Below are 19,824 nucleotides of genomic sequence, written 5' to 3'. Positions count from 1 at the left end.
TGTCACTGTCCCCAGCCAGCGGAGTGCTTCCTTACATCTCAGGTGTCACTGTCCCCAGCCAGTGGAGTGCCTCCTTACATCTCAGGTGTCCCCAGTGGAGTGTTTCCTTACATCTCAGGTGCCACTGTCCCCAGCCAGCAGAGTGCTTCCTTAAATCTCAGGTGTCACTATCCCCAGCCAGCTGAGTGCTTCCTTACATCTCAGGTGTCACTGTCCCCAGCCAGCGGAGTGCTTCCTTACATCTCATGTGTCACTGTCCCCAGCCAGCGGAGTGCTTTCTTACATCTCAGGTGTCACTGTCCCCAGCCAGCAGAGTGCTTCCTTACATCTCAGGTGTCACTGTCCCCAGCCAGCGGAGTGTTTCCTTACATCTCAGGTGTCACTGTCCCCAGGCAGCGGAGTGCTTCCTTACATCTCAGGTGTCACTGTCCCCAGCCAGCGGAGTGCTTCCTTACATCTCAGGTGTCTCAGAGTGTAGCCCAGCCAGGGTGGCTTTGGCCAATTATGGCTCAGGGGGTTTAGTACACGCCCCACACTATATAAGGCCGCCTGCATGGCAGCCCTGTGACAGAGAGACAGTGTCATTTGATTTAAGTTAGATAGATTAGGCAGGGCAGTCAGTCAGTTAGCTGCACTTACAGTGTATTGTGTATTAGGGATGAGCCGAACACCCCCCTGTTCGGTTCGCACCAGAACATGCGAACAGGAAAAAAGTTCGTTCGAACACGCGAACACCGTTAAAGTCTATGGGACACGAACATGAATAAACAAAAGTGCTAATTTTAAAGGCTTATATGCAAGTTATTGTCATAAAAAGTGTTTGGGGACCTGGGTCCTGCCCCAGGGGACATGGATCAATGCAAAAAAAAGTTTTAAAAACGGCCGTTTTTTCAGGAGCAGTGATTTTAATAATGCTTAAAGTCAATCAATAAAAGTGTAATATCCCTTTAAATTTCGTACCTGGGGGGTGTCTATAGTATGCCTGTAAAGGGGCGCATGTTTCCTGTGTTTAGAACAGTCTGACAGCAAAATGACATTTTGAAGGAAAAAACTCATTTAAAACTACCCGCGGCTATTGCATTGCCGACAATACACATAGAAGTTCATTGATAAAAACGGCATGGGAATTCCCCAAAGGGGAACCCCGAACCAAAATTAAAAAAAAAAAATGACGTGGGGTTCCCCCTAAATTCCATACCAGACCCTTCAGGTCTGGTATGGATTTTAAGGGGAACCCCGCACCAAAAAAAAAAAAAAAAAAAAACGGCGTGGGGTCCCCCCAAAAATCCATACCAGACCCTTATCCGAGCACGCAACCTGGCAGGCCGCAGGAAAAGAGGGGGGGACGAGAGTGCGGCCCCCCCTCCCTCCTGAACCGTACCAGGCCACATGCCCTCAACATTGGAAGGGTGCTTTGGGGTAGCCCCCCAAAACACCTTGTCCCCATGTTGATGAGGACAAGGGCCTCATCCCCACAACCCTGGCCGGTGGTTGTGGGGGTCTGCGGGCGGGGGGCTTATCGGAATCTGGAAGCCCCCTTTAACAAGGTGACCCCCAGATCCCGGTCCCCCCCTGTGTGAAATGGTAAGGGGGTACATAAGTACCCCTACCATTTCACGAAAAAAGTGTCAAAAATGTTAAAAATGACAAGAGACAGTTTTTGACAATTCCTTTATTTAAATGCTTCTTCTTTCTTCTATCTTCCTTCATCTTCTGGTTCTTCTGGTTCTTCTGGCTCTTCTGGTTCTTCCTCCGGCGTTCTCGTCCAGCATCTCCTCCGCGACGTCTTCTATCTTCTTCTCCTCGGGCCGCTCCGCACCCATGGCATGGGGGGGAGGCTCCCGCTCTTCTCTTCTTCTTTTCTTCTCTTCTTCTCTTCTTCATTTTCTTCTCCGGGCCGCTCCGCAATCCATGCTGGCATGGAGGGAGGCTCCCGCTGTGTGACGGCGCTCCTCGTCTGACAGTTCTTAAATAACGGGGGGGGCGGGGCCACCCGGTGACCCCGCCCCACTCTGACGCACGGTGACTTGACGGGACTTCCCTGTGACGTCACGGGGAATGCCACAGGGAAGTCCCGTCATGTCCCGTGCGTCAGAGGGGGGCGGGGTCACCGGGTGGCCCCGCCCCCCGTTATTTAAGAACTGTCAGACGAGGAGCGCCGTCACACAGCGGGAGCCTCCCTCCATGCCAGCATGGATTGCGGAGCGGCCCGGAGAAGAAAATGAAGAAGAGAAGAAAAGAAGAAGAGAAGAGCGGGAGCCTCCCCCCCATGCCATGGGTGCGGAGCGGCCCGAGGAGAAGAAGATAGAAGACGCCGCGGAGGAGATGCTGGACGAGAACACCGGAGGAAGAACCAGAAGAGCCAGAAGAACCAGAAGAACCAGAAGATGAAGGAAGATAGAAGAAAGAAGAAGCATTTAAATAAAGGAATTGTCAAAAACTGTCTCTTGTCATTTTTAACATTTTTGACACTTTTTTCGTGAAATGGTAGGGGTATAAGTACCCCCTTACCATTTCACACAGGGGGGGCCGGGATCTGGGGGTCACCTTGTTAAAGGGGGCTTCCAGATTCCGATAAGCCCCCCGCCCGCAGACCCCCACAACCACCGGCCAGGGTTGTGGGGATGAGGCCCTTGTCCTCATCAACATGGGGACAAGGTGTTTTGGGGGGCTACCCCAAAGCACCCTCCCAATGTTGAGGGCATGTGGCCTGGTACGGTTCAGGAGGGAGGGGGGGCCGCACTCTCGTCCCCCCCTCTTTTCCTGCGGCCTGCCAGGTTGCGTGCTCGGATAAGGGTCTGGTATGGATTTTTGGGGGGACCCCACGCCGTTTTTTTTTTTTTTTTTGGCGCGGGGTTCCCCTTAAAATCCATACCAGACCTGAAGGGTCTGGTATGGAATTTAGGGGGAACCCCACGTCATTTTTTTTTTTAAATTTTGGCCGGGGTTCCCCTTAATATCCATATCAGACCTGAAGGGCCTGGTATGGAATTTAGGGGGACTCCCACGTCATTTTTTTTTTTTTTTTTTGGTTCGGGGTTCCCCTTTGGGGAATTCCCATGCCGTTTTTATCAATGAACTTCTATGTGTATTGTCGGCAATGCAATAGCCGCGGGTAGTTTTAAATGAGTTTTTTCCTTCAAAATGTCATTTTGCTGTCAGACTGTTCTAAACACAGGAAACATGCGCCCCTTTACAGGCATACTATAGACACCCCCCAGGTACAAAATTTAAAGGGATATTACACTTTTATTGATTGACTTTAAGCATTATTAAAATCACTGCTCCTGAAAAAACGCCCGTTTTTAAAACTTTTTTTTGCATTGATCCATGTCCCCTGGGGCAGGACCCAGGTCCCCAAACACTTTTTATGACAATAACTTGCATATTAGCCTTTAAAATTAGCACTTTTGATTTCTCCCATAGACTTTTAAAGGGTGTTCCGCAGCATTCGAATTTGCCGCGAACACCCCAAATTGTTCGCTATTCGGCAAACTTGCGAACAGCCAATGTTCGAGTCGAACATGAGCTCGAAGCTCATCCCTATTGTGTATATATATACATCCCAGGTGTTGTATATATATATATATATATATATATATATATATGCACTGTATTCAGTTTAGCTAGATTCGTTCCTGTTATTATCTTCCTACTGACAGGCAGGCAGGTGTTGTTACAGTACAGCTCCCTAAAGAAAATTACTGGTGTTCTTCTGATCCTATTAGTACCACAGTCAGGCAGCTACACTATTTACAGTTAGTGTAGTGCGTCCTCCTCACAGTGTTCAGCTAAAGCTTCAAGTTAGTGTAGTGCGTCCTCTGAACAGTGTTCAGCCAAAGCTACAAGTTAGTGTAGTGCACAGTGTTCAGCTAAAGCTACAAGTTAGTGTAGTGTGACCTCTGCACAGTGTTCAGCTAAAGCTACAAGTTAGTGTAGTGCGTCCTCCTTACAGTGTTCAGCTAATGCTACAAGTTAGTGTAGTGCGACCTCTGCACAGTGTTCAGCTAAAGCTACAAGTTAGTGTAGTGCGTCCTCTGAACAGTGTTCAGCTAAAGCTAATGGTTAGTGTAGTGCGACCTCTGAACAGTGTTCAGCTAAAGCTACAAGTTAGGGTAGTGCACAGTGTTCAGCTAAAGCTACAAGTTAGTGTAGTGCGTCCTCCTCACAGTGTTCAGCTAAAGCTACAAGTTAGTGTAGTGCGACCTCTGCACATTGTTCAGCTAAAGCTACAAATTAGTGTAGTGCGTCCTGTGAACAGTGTTCAGCTAAAGCTACAAGTTAGTGTATTGCAACCTCTGTACAGTGTTCAGCTATAGCTACAAGTTAGTGTAGTGCGTCCTCTGAACAGTGTTCAGCTAAAGCTACAAGTTAGTGTAGTGCGACCTCTGCACAGTGTTTAGCTAAAGCTACAAGTTAGTGTAGTGCGTCCTCTGAACAGTGTTCAGCTAAAGCTACAAGTTAGTGTAGTGCACAGTGTTCAGCTAAAGCTACAAGTTAGTGTAGTGCAACCTCTGCACAGTGTTCAGCTAAAGCTACAAGTTAGTGTAGTGCGACCTCTGCACAGTGTTTAGCTAAAGCTACAAGTTAGTGTAGTGCGTCCTCTGAACAGTGTTCAGCTAAAGCTACAAGTTAGTGTAGTGCACAGTGTTTAGCTAAAGCTACAAGTTAGTGTAGTGCGACCTCTGCACAGTGTTCAGCTAAAGCTACAAGTTAGTGTAGTGCATCCTCTGAACAGTGTTCAGCTAAAGCTACAAGTTAGTGTAGTGCGCCCTCTGCACAGTGTTCAGCTAAAGCTACAAATTAGTGTAGTGTGTCCTCTGAACAGTGTTCAGCTAAAGCTACAAGTTAGTGTAGTGTGACCTCTACACAGTGTTCAGCTAAAGCTACAAGTTAGTGTAGTGCATCCTCTGAACAGTGTTCAGCTAAAGCTACAAGTTAGGGTAGTGCACAGTGTTCAGCTAAAGCTACAAGTTAGTGTAGTGCGACTTCTGCACAGTAGTGCGTCCTCTGAACAGTGTTCAGCTAAAGCTACAAGTTAGTGTAGTGCACAGTGTTCAGCTAAAGCTACAAGTTAGTGTAGTGCGACCTCTGCACAGTGTTCAGCTAAAGCTACCTGTAGAAGGTTGGTGGTGTTTTCCTGATCCTATCACTACCGCAGGCAGCTACATTATTTACATGTTAGTGTAGTGCGAACTCTGCACAGTGTTCAGCTAAAGCTACCTGTAGAAGGTTGGTGGTGTTTTCCTGATCCTATCACTACTGCAGGCAGCTACATTATTTACACGTTAGTTAAGTGCGAACTCTGCACAGTGTTTAGCTAAAGCTACCTGTAGAAGGTTGGTGGTGTTTTCCTGATCTTATCACTACCGCAGGCAGCTACATTATTTACACGTTAGTGTAGTGCGACCTCTGCAAAGTGTTCAGCTAAAGCTACCTGTAGAAGGTTGGTGGTGTTTTCCTGATCCTATCACTACCGCAGGCAGCTACATTATTTACACGTTAGTGTAGTGCGACCTCTGCACAGTGTTCAGCTAAAGCTACCTGTAGAAGGTTGGTGGTGTTTTCCTGATCCTATCACTACCGCAGACAGCTACATTATTTACACGTTAGTGTAGTGCGACCTCTGCACAGTGTTCAGCTAAAGCTACCTGTAGAAGGTTGGTGGTGTTTTCCTGATCCTATCACTACCGCAGGCAGCTAAATTATTTACACGTTAGTGTAGTGCGACCTCTACACAGTGTTCAGCTAAAGCTACCTGTAGAAGAAGGTTGGTGGTGTTTTCCTGATCCTATTACTACCACAGTCAGCTACATTATTTACACGTTAGTGTAGTGCGTCCTCAAAACAGTGTTCAGCTAAAGCTACCTGTAGAAGGTTGATGGTGTTTTCCTGATCCTTTCACTACCGCAGGCAGCTACATTATTTTAACGTTGGTGTAGTGCGTCCTCTGCACAGTGTTCAGCTAAAGCTACAAGTTAGTGTAGTGCAACCTCTGCACAGTGTTCAGCTAAAGCTACAAGTTAGTGTAGTGCGTCCTCTGAACAGTGTTCAGCTAAAGCTACAAGTTAGTGTAGTGCACAGTGTTCAGCTAAAGCTACAAGTTAGTGTAGTGCGACCTCTGCACAGTGTTCAGCTAAAGCTACAAGTTAGTGTAGTGCGTCCTCTGAACAGTGTTCAGCTAAAGCTACAAGTTAGTGTAGTGCGCCCTCTGCACAGTGTTCAGCTAAAGCTACAAATTAGTGTAGTGTGTCCTCTGAACAGTGTTCAGCTAAAGCTACAAGTTAGTGTAGTGTGACCTCTGCACAGTGTTCAGCTAAAGCTACAAGTTAGTGTAGTGCATCCTCTGAACAGTGTTCAGCTAAAGCTACAAGTTAGGGTAGTGCACAGTGTTCAGCTAAAGCTACAAGTTAGTGTAGTGCGACTTCTGCACAGTAGTGCGTCCTCTGAACAGTGTTCAGCTAAAGTTACAAGTTAGTGTAGTGCACAGTGTTCAGCTAAAGCTACAAGTTAGTGTAGTGCGACCTCTGCACAGTGTTCAGCTAAAGCTACCTGTAGAAGGTTGGTGGTGTTTTCCTGATCCTATCACTACCGCAGGCAGCTACATTATTTACACGTTAGTTAAGTGCGAACTCTGCACAGTGTTCAGCTAAAGCTACCTGTAGAAGGTTGGTGGTGTTTTCCTGATCTTATCACTACCGCAGGCAGCTACATTATTTACACGTTAGTGTAGTGCGACCTCTGCAAAGTGTTCAGCTAAAGCTACCTGTAGAAGGTTGGTGATGTTTTCCTGATCCTATCACTACCGCAGGCAGCTACATTATTTACACGTTAGTGTAGTGCGACCTCTGCACAGTGTTCAGCTAAAGCTACCTGTAGAAGGTTGGTGGTGTTTTCCTGATCCTATCACTACTGCAGACAGCTACATTATTTACACGTTAGTGTAGTGCGACCTCTGCACAGTGTTCAGCTAAAGCTACCTGTAGAAGGTTGGTGGTGTTTTCCTGATCCTATCACTACCGCAGGCAGCTAAATTATTTACACGTTAGTGTAGTGCGACCTCTACACAGTGTTCAGCTAAAGCTACCTATAGAAGAAGGTTGGTGGTGTTTTCCTGATCCTATTACTACCACAGGCAGCTACATTATTTACACGTTAGTGTAGTGCGTCCTCAAAACAGTGTTCAGCTAAAGCTACCTGTAGAAGGTTGATGGTGTTTTCCTGATCCTATCACTACCGCAGGCAGCTACATTATTTTAACGTTGGTGTAGTGCGTCCTCTGCACAGTGTTCAGCTAAAGCTACAAGTTAGTGTAGTGCGACCTCTGCACAGTGTTAAGTTAAAGCTACCTGTAGAAGATTGGTGGTGTTCTCATACTACAGGCAGGCAGTTATTTTTCTAGCTGCAGTATCAGTATATATATATATATATATATATATATATATATATCCCAGCTTAGTGCAGCTACATCTCACTGCAGGCCATTAGTATGTCTGGAAGGCCAACAAGGAGAGGCAGACAGTCACAGGCCAATAAAAGAGGGCAAGCAGGCTCTGTGTCTAGAGGCAACAGTGCTGGTCGTTGACACGGTGCATCCTCATCAGCACGTGGCCGTGGGACATGCTTGGCCTTTTTTTTCGGCAGCTGGCCGTGTTGAGCCGCAACATGTGGAAGACTTGGTCGAGTGGATGACCAAGCTGTCCTCATCCTCCTCATCCTCTCTCATCCATGCTCAGGGTACTTTGTCTGGCAAAGCAGCTGCCTACGCAGCCTCTTCCCTCGGCTCAATAGCATCAGTGACTCCTTCCCTAGCCCCACCATGTCCTCCTGAGGAGTCCCTCGAACTGTTTGACCACAGTGTTGGGTACTTGCTCCAGGAGGATGCCCAGCGTTTAGAAGGCTCTGATGATGATACTGAGCTAGAGGAAGGCACGTGAGCACGGACAGAGGGGGTGCCCAAGAACGACAGCAATCTGGTAGTCATGCTCCCCCTGCTGCAGCATACTGCCAGGTTTGCTCCAGTGATGAGGAGGGAGGGGATGATGAGGTCACTGACTCAACATTGGTGCCTGATAGGAGAGAGGAGGAGGAGGAGGCACATCACCAACGAGGCAGGATGCCCTCCAGGGGCCAGCCTAAGGGCAGCACACTGACTGCATCACACCACAAAGCTCCGCATGTGCAGGGAGCTGCTGTCTCTGCGCGTTATTCCAAAAGTTCTTTGGTGTGGGCCTTTTTTGAGACGAGTGCATCAGATCATACCGCTGCTATTTGCAACATATGTCTCAAGCGTATCTCGTGTGGCCAAAACACATGCTTGACCAGACATATGTTGACCTGCCATGCAGTTCGTTGGCAAGCGTACCTAAAAGACCCACAGCAAAGAACAAAGAGGACCTCTCCTTGCTCCTCATCAGCTGAGATCTCCAACCCCACTATACCTTCAGTCCTCTCTGAGACCTGCACTGAGAGGAATGAAGGTGTAGAATTAGGTGTGTCACAGCCAAGTACTTGTGGGCAATCTGCTTTCGGTACACCAACGTCAGATTGTACCAGGCAAATTTCCCTGCCCCAGCTGCTGCACCGCCGAAAAAAGTTTGCTCCCAGCCATCCACATGCCCAACGGATGAATGCTAGCTTGGCAAAATTGCTACCACTTCAACTGCTACCTTTTCAGTTGGTAGACTCTGCCCCCTTCCGTGAGTTTGTGGAATGTGCGGTTCCTCAGTGGCAGGTACCCAAACGCAACTTTTTCTCACAGAAGGCGATTCCGGCTCTCTACCGGCATGTGGAAGGCAATGTCCATGCCTCGCTGGACTGGGCGGTCAGCGGTAAGGTGCATATTACCGCTGACTCATGGTCCAGCAGGCATAGACAGGGACGTTACCTAAGTTTCACGGCACATTGGGTGACTCTGCTAGCAGCTGGGAAGGATGCAGGACAAGGTGCAGTAGTGTTGGAGGTTGTTCCGCCACCACGCCTCCAAAATGCCACTACTAATGATTCTGACACACCTCTCTCCTCCACCCCCTCCTCTTCTTCCTCCTCCATGGCCTCTTCCTGTGCTTTGTCCTCGGAACCAGCGGTGCTCTGTAGGTGTTCAAGGGGCTACGCAAGTATGCAGACCAAAAGATGCCATGCGGTGCTGGTGTGCTTGGGGGACAGGAGCCACACTGGGGCAGAGGTTCTGTCAGCTCTGCAGGGGCGGGTTCAGAGGTGGTTGACGCCACGCCAACTTAAGGCAGGAATGGTGGTTTGCGACAATGGCACCAACCTCCTCTCCGCCCTCCAACAGGGACAAATGACCCATGTGCCCTGTTTGGCTCACGTCCTTAACTTGGTGGTGCAGCGGTTCTTGGGCAGGTACCCAGGCTTACAGGATGTCCTGAGGCAGGCCAGGAAAGTCTGTGTGCATTTCCGGTGTATAATGCCAGTGCTCGGCTGGCAGACCTCCAAAAGGAATTTAACCTGCCCAAGAACCGCCTAATCTGTGACATGCCCACCAGGTGGAACTCAACGTTGGCCATGCTGCAGCTGCTGCACACGCAGCAGAGGGCCATCAATGAGTACCTGTGCGACTATGGCACCAGGACAGGGTCAGGACAGGGTCAGGGGAGCTTGGAGCTTGTTTTTTTTTCCCCACGCCAGTGGGCCATGATCAGGGATGCATGCACTGTCCTGTCACCATTTGAGGAGGCCACGAGGATGGTGAGCAGTGACAGTGCATGCATCAGTGACACTGTCCCCCTTGTCCACCTGTTGGAGCACACGCTGCGTGGAATAATGGACAGGGCACTTGAGGCAGAACAGAGGCAGGAAGAGGAGGACTTCCTTAGCTCTCAAGGCCCCCTTTATCCAGACAGTGTTCCTGCATGCCCGCAGATCACACAGTAAGAGGAGGAGGAGGAGGAGGAGGATTGTGTCACAGGCTTCGGTCAGTCAAAGAAGGAGCGGTGGAGAAGGTGGCCGTCTGACCGATGCATTCAGACAATTTTTTTAGTCCGCAGCCCCAATGTATGATCGGTTCCAGCAGCCATCGCCAGCATCTGTTTTACATGGTGCAGGAATACCTAGGGGCAAGATCTGACTTGGACACCTTTCCCACCTAAAATCCTCTGGGTTACTGGGTCTTGAGGATGGATCACTGGCCAGAGCTTGCACAGTATGCAATTGAGCTACTGGCCTGTCCTGCATCCAGCGTTCTTTCAGAACGCACATTCAGTGCTGCTGGAGGCTTTGTAACCGATCACAGGGTGTGTCTGTCCACCGATTCGGTCGATCGACTGACCTGCATAAAAATGAATCAGTCTTGGATCACCACCAGCTACCAAGCACCTGATGCCGATGTAACCGAATACATTTTTTTGAAATGTCAGATCCCTTCAAAGACTGCCTATGCTGATGCTGAGTGACTATTTTGTTATGCTGAGTAATTATCCTCTTCCTCCTCAATGATCATGCTGATAGCTTGTAAGAACATTTTTGGTTCTGGGTGCCGCCAGTCCCACCACCAGTGCCTAAGGCCCAATTTTTCAGCCCCTGTTTAACAAGGTCGTGTAATTACAATTTTTGATGCAATTTTTTGCAGCAGGGCTAGTTCCTGCGCTCCAACTAGAGTATCTGTGAGGGGTTCCAGTGTTGTGGCACCAGCACCAGTGCCTAAGGCCCAATTTTTCAGCCCCTGTTCAACAGGGACGTGTAATTTGAATTCTTGATCTAATATTCACAGCAGGGCCCGTTTCTGCGCCCACCAAGAGTATCTGTGAGGACTTACAGTGTTGTGGCACCAGCACCACAACCACCACCTAAGGCCCAAATTTCTGCTGAGTACCATATTTATCGGCGTATAACACGCACAGGTGTATAACACGCACATTCATTTTAAGAGGGAAGTTTCAGGAAAAAAACTTAAATTTTAAATAAGGAACTTTGAAGCAAAATAAGGGTCAGCGCCCATCTGCAGCCTCACCATTGCCATCAATGCAGCCTGATCAATGGCCATCTGCAGCCTCACCATTGCCATCAATGCAGCCTGATCAATGCCCATCTGCAGCCTCACCATTGCCATCAATGCAGCCTGATCAATGCCCATCTGCAGCCTCACCATTGCCATCAATGCAGCCTGATCAATGCCCATCTGCAGCCTCACCATTACCATCAATGCAGCACCCTTACCATTAATGCAGCAGCCTCACCATTGCCATCAGTGCAGCCTGATCGATGCCCATCTGCAGCCTAGATGGGACAGGGAGGGGACGGGATGAGCGCCGAGAGATTACATACAGTGAGAATCTCCTATGATAGACAGAACAATGGTCCAATGGCGGCCCAGGAGACGGGACTTCCTATTACAGAGGCCTCCAAGTAAACAGGAGATTCTCACTGTATGTAATCTGATGGCGCTCGTCCCGCCCCCTTCCCTGTCCCCTCCGAGGCAGCTAAAATTGAAGTATTGGCGTATAACACGCACACGCTATTTGCACCCGATTTTCATGGTGAAAAAGTGAGTGTTATACGCCAATAAATACAGTATATAGGGCAGGCCCCTACTTTCAAACATCCAACTTACAAACGACTCCTACTTGCAAACGGAAGGAGACAACAGGAAGTGAGATGAAATCTACCCCTAGGAAGGGAAATTCTCTCCTGTAAGAGTTAATATGGGAAAAACTTTTCTCCTTTACACTAATGCTTTATCACCAATCCTTGTTTCACTAAAAACCCCAAATTTTCAAAAAACATTTGTCATTGGGACAAAAAGTGAGGTGAAATCTTCTGAAGAGGAGCACAGACAGCAAAACAAATGTCACAGGGGTGATAACCCTTCCTTAGGTTTTCCAAAAATCTTAAAATAGATTTTTTGGCTGGAGCTAAACACGTTAAAAATGTACCAGTTCAAAATTACAAACAGATTCTACTTAACAACAAACCTACAGTCCCTGTCTTGTTTGCACCGCCTGTATACTGCTGTACAGAGTATATAGGGCCTGGGGGCCCCACACCTTTCCTTTTTTAATTTGGGTGCAGAGTTCCCCTTAATATCCATACAAGACCCAAAGGGCCTGGTAATGGACTTGGGGATACCCATGCCGTTTGTCCCACTGATTTTCATCCATATTGCCAGGACCTGACATAACATTAAAGCCGCAAGCAGTTTTAAATGACTTTTTTTCCTTTAAAAATGACATTTTGTGCAGGGACTGTTCTAAGCATGGGAAACACGCGCCACTTTACAGGCATACTATAGACACCCCCCAGGTATGATATTTAAAGGAATATTTCACTTTTATTTTTACTTTAAGCGTCATTAAAATCACTGCTCCTGAAAAAACGGACGTTTTTAAAAGTTTTTTTTGCATTGATACATGTCCCCTGGGGCAGGACCCGGGTCCCCAAACCCTTTTTAGGACAATACCATGCAAATTAGCCTTGAGTACTTTTGATTTCGAACGTTCGAGTCCCATAGATGTCAATGGGGTTCTAACGTTTGTGCGAATTTTCGATCCGTTCGCAGGTTCTGGTGTGAACCGAACCGGGGGGGGGGTGTTCGGCTCATCCCTAATTGGGACATATGATTTTACTGTTACATATGTGGGACAGGTGTTTCTACTGTGTGGGGACATGTGTGGGGCCATGTGTGTGGAGACATGTGTGGGGACAGTGTTTTGGGGATGCTATGTAGGGCACATTGTGTGTTTACACTGTGTGGGGACACTGGGCCGGTGATCAGTGTGTAAAAAGCTGTAAAAAACAGCTCATACTCACTGATCACCGGCTGGCTGCAGCGATCCCCACTCCTCACTGACAACTTCCGTGTGAGAAGAGGAGAGCCGATCGCCTAGCAACCAGCTCTCTGTTTACATCACATGATGGCTGTGATTGGACACAGTCATCATGTGATCAGGAGGGCCAATCACAGAGCCCTCCTGCCGATCGGAGACGCGCCGTGTCCGGGTGACACGAGCTCATTGGGATCGTGCCACCGTGAGGGCATGCACGTGCGCGATCCCCCTCCTTCTGAGGGACGTTCCTGAACGTCCCTCAGAAGGAGGAAGCTCCTACCTGGCCGTATATGTGCAGTGGCCGGGAGGGAGGTGGTTAAGGAATAGAAGCTGTGATGAATCACTTAAGATTGTGGGACTAATCACATTTATATTGTAGTGATCAATAAAAATATATACAGTATCTCACAAAAGTGAGTACCCCCTCACATTTTTGTAAATATTTTATTATATCTTTTCATGTGACAACACTGAAGAAATGACACTTTGCTACAATGTAAAGTAGTGAGTGTACAGCTTGTATAACAGTGTAAATTTGCTGTCCCCTCAAAATAACTTAACACACAGTCATTAATGTCTAAACCTCTGTCAACAAAAGTGAGTAAACCTCTAAGTGGAAATGTCCAAATTACATATGTAAATAAACAGATTTAAGGATGCTATTCTGAATAAATGAACGTTAATCTTTAAGCTGGAAATAAGTTAAACTGTAGCAATATTAACCCAAACTGAGTCTGGTGCAAACAGGGTTGAAGTATGGGCATCAACTAATTCAAGAAAATAAAGGTCCTCATGTGCACAAAAAGTGGGTTGTTTATGTGTTTCTAACTAAGGGGTACCCCTGGAAGTAACAGCAAAGTACCTGATGCCTAAAGGTCAGTGTTGGCTGGCCTTCATTGGGTTCCTTCTGTAGGTGGTGCACGTGTAGCTGTCCCTATAAGAGTGGGCAGCAGATGGCTAGTGGGCTACCAAACAAGCAGGAGTTTCTCCTGCATTAACTGTGTCAGTGTTGAGATAATCATGGATATTCAGCTTACCCCTCTTGGTATCCAGGAATCCGATCCAGATCTCTTGGCAGTCTTCAGCTCTCTGAAGTCAGGTCCCACAAGGCTCAGCCTGTCTGCTTGGATCCTCATAAGGCTCAGTCTCAGTGGGTGCTCACAAGAGCTCGATCTCCCGTACGCCTGAGCAAACGCAGTTTGCAGTTTAGTTCTTTGAAATCCACTGCAGCTAACCAAAATCCACACCATTTAATAGGGTCAGTATAAGAAGCAGTAATATTTTATGTCCTGAAACCTGTAGTGTGACTCACTCTTTGCTCCCCAAACCCCCCTTCAACCCCCCCATTTTTTAACCCCTCCAGCTCCCCTTTTTATTCCCTATCCCAACCTCCTTTTTTCTCTTTCTTTCTCTTTCCCCCTCTTGGTTTCCCCATTTGCTCTTTCCTTAGTTCTGTGTTGGTTTTGTTTCTCTGTTTTTCCTGTTTTCCTAGCATTAGTGTTTTATCTACACTATATATGTATATATATATATATATATATATATATATATATATATATATATATATCCAAAGTGTGACAGTGTGACAGAGAACACTCTCTGGCTATCACTAGACTCTTCAGGGTGAACTCTCCAAGTGAACACTATTGTGACTCTGTGTACTTGATTTGACCTCATTCAACACCAGCTAGACTCTGTACTGTAAGCCTCCAGGCCATCTCCCAACTGTTGTCAGCAACTTTAGAGATAAACAATATTAGCAATATTGCTGCTGGGGCACCTGATGAAGCCACAAGGGTCATGGGGCAATGTGTAGGGTGGAGCCTAGTGACTTCATGAGAAAAACCCTAAGTAGGTAGCTTTCAGAATGACTGGAGCAGTATAGTGTACCCTATGTGACATGTGGAAAAGTTTTAATGTTCATATGAGTGCATTTTTAATAAAAGGTGAAAGAGATTTTATACACCGTACTATACTATGGCAGTTCTTCTTTATCTCTCTCGGTAATGCTTTGAGAGACGGTGTTGGAGTATCCAGCAGTGGGACCTGGTCCTTATTAAAAGGAAACAAACCACATATACTGTATATGTACAGTACTGTATATACACTCATTATAAACACAACACTTTTGGGTTTGCCCCTATTTATTATGAGCTGAACTTAAAGATCTATGACTTTTTTATGTACACAAAGGCCTTTTTCTCTCAAATATTGTTCACAAATCTGTCTAAATCTGTGTTAGTGAGCACTTCTCCTTTGCCGAGAAAATCCATCCACCTCACAGGTGTGGCATATCAAGATGCTGATTAGACAGCATGATTATTGCACAGGAGTACCTTAGGCTGGCCACAATAAGAGGCCAGTCAAAAATATGCAATTTTACTGTATTGGGGGGGTTGAGGGGGTCAGAAAACCAGTCAGTATCTGGTGTGACCACCATTTGCCTCATGCAGTGCAGCACATCTCCTTCGCATAGAGTTGATCAGGTTGTTGATTGTGGCCTGTGGAATGTTGATCCATTCTTTTTCAATGGCTGTGCGAAGTTGCTGGATATTGGCAGGAACTGGAACACGCTGTTGTATATGCCATTTCAGAGCATCCCAAACATGCTCAATGGGTGACATGTCTGGTGAGTATGCTGGCCATGCAAGAACTGGGATGTTTTCAGCTTCCAGGAATTGTGTACAGATCCTTGCAACATGGGGCCGTGCATTATCATGCTGCAACATGAGGTGATGGTCGTGGATGAATGGCAAAACAATGGGATCTCGTCACGGTATCTCTGTGCATTCAAAATTCCATCAATAAAATGCACCTGTGTTCGTTGTCCATAGCATACACCTGCCCATACCAAAACCCTGCCTCCACCATGGGCCACTCGATCCCCAAAGTTGACATCAGCAAACCGTTACCCACACGACAGAATACACGCTATCTGCCATCTGTCCTGTACATTGAAAACCGGGATTCATCCGTGAAGAGAACACCTCTCTAAAGTGGCAGAAGCCAACGAATGTGAGCATTTGCCCACTAATTCAGTTACGACGATGAACTGCAGTCAAATCAAGACCCCGATGAGGACGACGAGCATGCAGATGAGCTTCCCTGAGAAGGTTTCTGACAGTTTGTGCAGAAATTCTTTGGTTATGCATACCGATTGTTGCAGCAGCTGTCCGGGTGGTTGGTTTCAGACAATCTTGGAGGTGAAGATGCTGGATGTGGAGGTCCAGGGCTGGTGTGGTTACACGTGGTCTGCGGTTGTGAGGCCGGTTGGATGTACTGCCAAATTCTCTGAAACGCCTTTGGAGATGGCTTATGGTAGAGAAATGAACATTAGATTTCAGAGCAACAGCTCTGGTGGACATTCCTATAGTCAGCATGCCAATTGCATACTCACTCAAAACTTGCGACATCTGTGGCATTGTGCTGTGTGCATAGGGATGAGCTTCACGTTCGAGTTGAACCCACCTGTTCGGATATTTGTCGAATTGCGAACGTTATGGGCCATTCGCGCCAAATTCGAGTGGCTCGTCACGGCCCATAATTCACTGTGGCATTGCAGTGCATTGCTGGCTGATGATTGGCCAAGCATGCACTATGACCCGCATGCTTGGCCAATCACAGCGCCGTCTGTACAGAGAGCCGTAATTGGCCAAAGCCAGGGTAGCTTTGGCCAATTATGGCTCAGTGGGTTTAGTACATGCCCCACACTATATAAGGCCGCCTGCATGGTGGCCTTGTGTAGTGTGTTGCAGCGGCGGAGAGAGATAGACAGAAAGACAGTGTCATTTGATTTAAGTTAGATAGATTAGGCAGGCAAGTCAGTTAGCTGCACTTACGGTGTATTGTGTATATATATGCATCCTAGGTGTTGTATATATATATATATATATATATATATGTATATACACTGTATTCAGTTTAGCTAGATCAGTTCCTGTTATTCTCTTCCTAATATACTGACAGGCAGACAGGCAGGGGTTTTTACAGTATTTACAGTTAGTGTACTGTGTCCTTTGCACAGTGTGCACCTAAAGCTACCTGAAGACAATTGCTGGTGTTCTTCTGATCCTATTAATACCACAGGCAGGCAGCTGCAGTATTTACAGTTAGTGTACTGTGTCCTCTGCACAGTGTGCACCTAAAGCTACCCCAAGACAATTGCTGGTGTTCTTCTGATCCTATTAATACCACAGGCAGCCAGCTGCAGTATTTACAGTTAGTGTACTGTGTCCTCTGCACAGTGTGCACCTAAAGCTACCTGAAGACAATTGCTGGTGTTCTGATCCTATTAATACCACAGGCAGGCAGCTGCAGTATTTACAGTTAGTGTACTGTGTCCTCTGCACAGTGTGCACCTACAGCTACCTGAAGACAATTGCTGGTGTTCTTCTGATCCTATTAATACCACAGGCAGGCAGCTGCAGTATTTACAGTTAGTGTACTTGGTTCTCTGAACAGTGTGCACCTAAAGCTACCTGAAGACAATTGCTGGTGTTCTTCTGATCCTATTAATACCACAGGCAGGCAGCTGCAGTATTTACAGTTAGTGTACTGTGTCCTCCGCCTGTATCCTGCTGTTCAGAGTATATAGGGCCTGGGGGTCCCACACCTTTCCTTTTTTAATTTGGGTGTGGGGCTCCCCTTAATATCCACACAAGACCCAAAGGGGCTGGTAATGGGCTGGGGGGGTACCCATGCCATTTTTCTCAATGATTTTCATCCATATTGCCGGGACCAGACATTACATTAAAGCTGCAAGCAGTTTTAAGTGACTTCCATGCCGGCCCGCGTCACGGGCTGGCATGGAAGCGAGGTGGTGGTATCAGCTAGATGCTTGGGAAGGTGTCTGACGCTCAGACGAGTGACGTCAATGCGTTTCACTGGGGAAACCCCAGCTTCTTCACGACTAGCGCCCCCTGGCTGTGACAAGTATTTATACACTTTTTTTGTCTCAACTTCAATTAATTTACACAAAATCAGATTACACATGTGTTTCACCCCGACAGGAAGTGTGAATACTATTAACCCCCAAAGTAAGGGGGAATCATCGTGAAGGCAGTATCTCTACTCTAGATGGCGCACCCACAGCAAACAAGGGGAAAGATTAACTAAATAAATTTGGTATCTAGAAAAATCCTAATAATAAACAGTAAATAGTAAAATACAAGGATTGGACTTATGTTACACACACAAAGTCAAACATTTGTGGGCAGTACATAAATAATATATGTACAAATGCAAACCACAGGAAACCAATAAAATACATGAAATAAGAATACCAAAACCAGAAAAAAACAGAAGAAAGAAAAAACAATGAAGCAAAAACAAAAAATATATTTTAAATAAATACATATAATTTTTTATACAGGGAATTTCTAATTAATAATCTAGAAAGACCTGTAAATTTAATTCTCTGTTGAGTCCATATGGAACCATAGTATTCAATTTAAATATCCAGAATTTTTATTTTTGAAGCAGGACTCAAAGTCAAAGTCACCCAGTCTTTTATTGAGTTGTAGGGCATATATTCCCTTAACTCTCAGTCCATCTGGTTTGGACTGATGATGCAAAAGGAAGTGTTGAGCCAGAGGGCTCTTCGGCTCCTTATGTTTAATGCTCTTTATAAAATTTATGGATATTTATTGAAATTTAAAAACAAGACAATTACATACATTTCTCATATATTTTCCATTCACATAAATTAGCCTATGAGCATAAAAGGCACACCACCTATAGACAATCAAGACAAAGCCTGGAGGACCGGGCTGATCACTTTTGAAATGATAAGGATTTATGAGGTAGCGTGTCATAAGGTGCTCAACTCTGCTTACATGTTACGCATAAGGAAACGCTTCTTCAGGAGCTTATGGCAAATTCCATAAACAAAAGAAGTTTTTTTACAATTGAGTACATCACAATTTTACATATTGAATCAGAGTTAGCATAAAACATTGCTATTGCCCCAGTGAATTCAGAATTAAAACACTCCCCTGAGGGTGCTGCAGGTACAGGTGGGAAGGGGGGGGGGGAGGGGGAAGGAGGGAGGGGGGAAAGGGGGAAAAAGAGGGAAAGAGGGGGGGCAAAGAGGGGCCTTATCCCTAGAGGTATATATGGTTATATTTGTACTTACATTTAAACATAGGTAAAAAAGAGAAGCAGAAGAAATGAGGCAGAGAATAATGTCCTCAGTGGTGGTAAAAATTTACAGCAATTCAAATGCAGGTGTTGTTTCAGGAACCCTCTCTAGGTTTAATCTGTATATACCGTATTTATCAGCATATAACACGCACAGGTGTATAACACGCACCTTCATTTTAGGAGGGAAGTTTCAGGAAAAAAAGAATTACATTTTAAATAAAGAACTTTGAAGCAAAATAAGGGTCAGTGCCCATCAATGCTGTCTCACCATTGCCCATCAATGCAGCTTGATCAATGCCCATCTGCAGTCTCACCATTGCCCATCATTGCAGCTTGATCAATGCCCATCTGCAGCCTCACCATTGCCATGAATGCAGCCTGATCAGTGCCCATCTGCAGCCTCACCTCAGATTACTGCTGCCTCGGAGGGGACAGGGAGGGGGGCGGAACAAGCCCTGTCAGATTACATACAGCGAGAACCTGTTTACTCTTTAATACAAAGTCCTGCCTCCTATGATGGACAGAACACTGGTCCAATGCCGGCCCAGGAGACGGAACTTCCTATTACAGAGGCAGCTGAGTAAACAGGAGATTCTCGCTGTATGTAACCTGACGACTCTCATCCCGCCGCACACCGCCCCCCCCCCCCCCCCCCCCCGTTCCCTCCTAGGCAGCCCAAATTGCAGTATCGGCGTATAACATCATGCACACACCATTTGCACCTGATTTTCAGGGTGAAAAAGTGCGTGTTATGCGCCAATAAATACAGTATATATATATATATATATATATATATATATATATGTGTGTGTATATTAGTATTGATATTATTAAATACCAGGAAATATTAGAGAGATTGTACGTCTAATGCCTTACCTACCGGGTAATTCTATGCCACTGT

Source organism: Aquarana catesbeiana, linkage group LG05 (assembly GCF_042186555.1).
Source record: "Aquarana catesbeiana isolate 2022-GZ linkage group LG05, ASM4218655v1, whole genome shotgun sequence".
Lineage (NCBI taxonomy): Eukaryota > Metazoa > Chordata > Amphibia > Anura > Ranidae > Aquarana > Aquarana catesbeiana.
This window is presented reverse-complemented; position numbering follows the sequence as displayed.